Genomic DNA, 5,126 nt, shown 5'->3' on the forward strand with positions numbered 1-5,126 from the left:
CAGATTTGTTTGCACATCTTCAAACTGTCAGTGTCCATTTAGGCCTTTTCCACGAATTATCATCATTAATGCAGTTATAAACATCGAGTTTTATTGATCCAACGTGTGAAATTTTCCTCTTTCTTCACAGTTTCGAGCAGCTGTGGTGAACAATGCTTTCACACGAGTAGAAAACTATTATTGTGTTGGAAGAAAAGCACAAATTTTAGTCAATTAAAATTAAAACAAGTTGGACGACGATGTTGTGACTAAAATACTGTTAATCAAAAGACCCAGACTAAAACGAAATTAAATGTGTTTACAGAGTGAAAACGTACTTATCAACTCCCTGACTCGTCTTCGCTCTTCGTCGACAATCTCCTGGCACCAATCCGTACCCGAAACAGCCTCAGCGCTCACGGAACGGGAGTCAGGAAGTTCCTCCATGTTTTTAAAAAGGGCCTGCAGTACCTAGATTTTACCACAGGGTGTCTTTTTTATTTCATTCTTCCATAACACACCTTTAAACAAACAAACAAACAAACAAACAAACAAACAAACAAACAAACCCACACAATCTCTAATCTTCTTAATCAGCAGAACGTAAAATTACCTTCAGGAATCAAACTTCCATTTCCCTTAGAGAGAAACGCTGTAGATCAGCGACAGTGGGGATGCAAACGTGTGTGTGTGTGTGTGTGTGTGTGTGTGTGTGTGTGTGTGTGTGTGTGTGTGTGTATGGTTATGTTTGAGTGCGTGCATGTGTGCATGGTTATGTGTGTGTGTGTGTGTGTGTATGATTATGGGTGTGTGTGCGTGTGTGTGTGTGTGTGTGTGTGTGTGTGTGTGTGTGTGTGCATGTGTGTGTGTGTGTGTGTGTGCATGTGTGTGTGTATGTTTATGTTTGGGTGCGTGCATGTGTGCATGGTTATTTGTGTGTGTGTGTGTGTGTGTGTGCATGTATGATTATGGGTGTGCGTGCGTGCGTGTGTGTGTGTGTGCATGCATGTGTGTGTGTATGGTTATGTTTGAGTGCGTGCATGTGTGCATGGTTATGTGTGTGTGTGTGTGTATGTGTGTGTGTGTGTGTGTGTGTGTGTGTGTGTGTGTGTGTGTGTGTGTGTGTGTGTGTGTGCATGCATGTGTGTGTATGGTTATGTTTGAGTGCGTGCATGTGTGCATGGTTATGTGTGTGTGTGTGTGTGTGTGTGTGTGTGTGTGTGTGTGTGTGTGTGTGTGTTTGAAGGGGTCATGGGGCCGCGATGCTGCATCTGGCGTGGGGTGGACGATTTGCTGCTTTAGCATTTTAGCATGCTGCTGCTTTAGCTGTGGGTGTGTATGTGTACAGAAGGTAAATCTTTGGAATGCATTTTTCTGATTGAGTGTGTGTGTGTGTGTGTGTGTGTGTGTGTGTGTGTGTGTGTGTGTGTGTGTGTGTGTGTTTTAATGACATTTACTAGAAAAGCACTTTTAAAACACGCTACAGAGGGACCTGCAGAACCAAACACACAGAAAAGCGGTCATTGGTAAATAAAAGACGGATTATTTTGCCTCACTTTTGCACACAGATGTGTTTTTGCTAAAGCGACAGCACCGCGTTCCTGCTGCTCTCTCTGGAAGCTGCTGCCTCCCGTTCTGCTGATTGTTCTGTGTGTTTGTTGATGAGTGTGAGACGATGAAATAGTGCTCGTGTGTTGTGCCGTAAATCCCCTCTGTTTGTCTGGTTTCCCCCAATTAGTGCGAGAGAGTTAACGTTAGCACAAGTGTCCTGCACTGGACCATGAGATTAGTAATTAACGCCGAGTCTAATGAAGGGAGGAAAAACAACACCTCGACAAAGTCCGACCATCAGGCAGCAGACCTGCTGACGGAGACAAACGCGTCACTGATGCTCCCAAACGGCCTCACTCCCAGGGAAAAGTGGGATTTTTGTTTTGTAAATGCACCTTTGGACCAAAAAGATCACGAATAAACACCCACCAGAGTCCGTCTGCTTCATCTCCATCTCCAGCTGTTATTACTTTCATTTTTGAAAAGTCAAATCTGATTCTCAGCGCTCTGCCCAATCACATGCTCAGGTCTCACAATCTCACAGAGCCACTCCCCCCAAACCAATCCACTCTTCCAACCCTTCCCCGTCCGGCTTACGGAAATCCCAGAAATCCAAGTGGATGGTTAATGATGTCACAGGCTGATCCATTCCGGAGTCTGCCACGCTCCGTCCCAAATCCCTCACAATTCCCATGTGTGCTCCATGATAAGTCCCATCATGCCTTTCAGCTGACCCTCCTCGGCCCCGTCATTCATTTGGGCCCGTCTCCTCCTGAGCCCAGATTTGGGCGACCGGGCCGGGTTTGGACGGGTTAATAGGAAGCTAAGAGGTGGGGAATGAAGGAGGAGGAGAAGGAAGCGTTTTCCTCAACCCAAAAAAACAAGAAGTGTTCTAAAGGAGCGTCAAAAAGGAACAGGATGACCGCCGCCAGACACACAGCTGGAAATCCTTTTACCGGTCCAGCTGTAACGGGAGCTGGGAAAGATTTGGTGTTTCATCAGACTGGATGTGAGGAAGGCTGTCATCATTCCCCGGAAAAAGGACACAATATTCCCAAAGCAGCAGACATCAGGAATAACCTGCAATGTTTGACCAAGATTTCATGAACAAGCTGATGCTGATTCATGCGCTTCACTGATGGAGCTGAAGCGTTAAAACCACAGAAGAAGACGATCAGCCCATCTCAGTGTGTGAGGAGAAACGATCAGGAATCACGTGTAGGAAGTTTCATTTATGGCTACATTTGCTAAACGAACTGAGACACGAGGAAATCGTTTCGTCACAAAGTGAATTTTATTCGTTCACAGTGGTGTCCACCTCCCATAGTCGTCTCATTTCTAGATCTTTCTGACTCACAGAAGCTGCTCAGGTTAAATGTGGTAAACGTCCTGTAGTCATAGAGCTCTGAAGCCACAGCGCACGTGGTCCGGTTCCCGTCCGGATTCACACCGACTGCAGCGCAGGCTCAGATGCAGAGCTCCACAAAGTTTCTGCATGGAATCCCTTTTCATTTTTCTGGAAGTCATGAAGTCAAAGAAACACACGAGCTAGACAGGAAGTGAGATGTGGACCGGTGAGTTAGAGCCGGTTTATTTCAAAATAAAACGTGTGTTACGTCATATATGCCGGCTTTTGTATTATTACTATTATTATTATTATTATTATTATTATTATTATTATTATTATTGACAGGGAATCCGAATCAGAAGGGTTTTTGTGTGAGAAATCACAACATTAGGAAATCGCTAGTACTTGGTGCAAAATCCAAAATAAAAAGAGATAAACAAAATAAGAATATAAGCACAATAAAACAACAATAAACGGCTACAAGACTGCGTAGGTGCGGATCAGAGCAGAACAGTTCAGGTACGAACACAACACCGGGTCATGTGACTGGAACCAAGGGACCGGAGTGGGCAGGCCCACTGTTATTGAAAGGCTGAGGGGGAGAAACTGTTCTTGTGATGAGAGGTTCTGGTCCAAATGGATCAGTCAGGAGACAAAGAGACTGTATCCAGGGCCAGATGGGTCGGCTATGATCCAACCTTTACGCCCCAATGTCCTGGAGGTGTACCGGTCCTGCAGGGAGGGGAGTTTGCAGCCTCTCTAGATAAAAACCACGAGGCGCTTCACAAGAACGTAAATTACAATTAAGAATAGAAAAGATTTTAAAAATGAAGACCAGTTTCTTCCCCTCTGCAGCTGGACTCATGAATTCAGCATCATTAATTATCATAATTATACATCAGCTTTAGTCTGGGATGGACCCAAACAATTAACACGATGTCCTTTTCTCTATCTTTTCTCTTCCTGTTTCTTTCCTTACATGTTTGTTAGGACTATTCTGGAGAAAATGGGCATCCAGGGGAAGGTGACAGTGATGACCAGCTTCTGGAGCTGATCAGGGAGGACATGAGGCTCCAGAGGGAGGCAGAGCAGCAGAGGGCACAGGAGAGAAGGGAGAGCTTTGACAGCTTTTTACTTTGCTAGAAAAAAATGGTTAATAAAGATTAAACATGTACATATAAAAGAAATATCTAAATAAAATCAGTTCTGCATTAAACTCTTGAATTTTATTTTGGTTTACAAATGAGAATTGTTTACTAGAGGGTATCTGCTGGGTCTTAAAAGGTGATAAATGGGTTTTGGTCAAATTAAGACCCATAGAAAGTATTAAAAACTATTATCACATCTTTGCTCAGGCTCAGCTTGTCTAAAGTATTTTCTCTGAATTAGCTCTCCAACAGTCAAGGAAATGATTAAAAAGCTAAATAAAACTTTGAGCTCCATCGATTAAAGTTCCTTCTCCCTTCTGCTCAGCGGTTCCACGGTTGCTAGGCGACGGAACGTTCACCGAGGGAGTGGCGGGAATTCATGAAATTCCCAGCCGTTAACATCCGGTCTACTCGGCCGACGGAGAACCCAGCCCCCGTCGGCCGAGTAGACCCTGATTTGAGACACAGCGAATGTTGTTCTTAAAGAGCAAGTCACCCCCTACCAGAGTCTTACTACGCTCCCACTTCCTGTTTGAAAAATGCAACAAATGCTGTTGCCTAGCAGACCGAGAGGGCGGAGCGGCTAACAAATGCACACACACAGGCTCACAACGACACTGTGACATCATATGGTACCAGCTAACGTTCTAGGGTACCTCTTAGCCAATAGCGATGGCAGATTAAATTCAACTCCAGTGCAGGTTTAGGCAGAAAATTAGAATTTTAACTAAATTCATTTAAGTGCTAAACTATTGACGACATGTGTCTGCAGCACGATTAGACACACGTTTATATAGTTTATCAGAAAATAAAGTTGATATGGGGGTGACTTGCTCTTTAATGACTGATTACAGACTCTCTTGCTGATTATTTTACAGACACATTTATAATATAATCTATTAAAGAGTCGCAGTCTGCAAACTCCATCCATGTTCAGCTGCTTATCCGAGGTGGGGCCGCGGGGGCAGTAGACCGAGCAGGGGGGCTCAGACTTCCCTCTCCCCTTCGACTGCAAAAACCAAATCCTGCAAATATTAAACTGACACTCGTCCAACACCTGTATGAGTTCACGGTGCTTTTTTCATCACTTCTATTGAGAC

The 5,126-nt window shown here is 44.4% G+C and overlaps 1 long non-coding RNA gene across 1 annotated transcript in view; it reads left to right on the plus strand.

Moving 5' to 3' along the window:
- LOC139071591 (uncharacterized) overlaps nucleotides 1-4,094 on the plus strand; it is a 36,573-nt gene extending 32,479 nt beyond the window's left edge. Inside the window, exon 9 of the long non-coding RNA XR_011521436.1 lies at nucleotides 3,869-4,094. This is a non-coding gene — a long non-coding RNA (uncharacterized lncRNA). The remainder of the gene's footprint in view (nucleotides 1-3,868) is intronic.
- The last annotated feature ends 1,032 nt before the right edge of the window (nucleotides 4,095-5,126 follow it).

This window comes from Nothobranchius furzeri, chromosome 8, assembly GCF_043380555.1.
Source record: "Nothobranchius furzeri strain GRZ-AD chromosome 8, NfurGRZ-RIMD1, whole genome shotgun sequence".
In the NCBI taxonomy this organism is placed as follows: domain Eukaryota; kingdom Metazoa; phylum Chordata; class Actinopteri; order Cyprinodontiformes; family Nothobranchiidae; genus Nothobranchius; species Nothobranchius furzeri.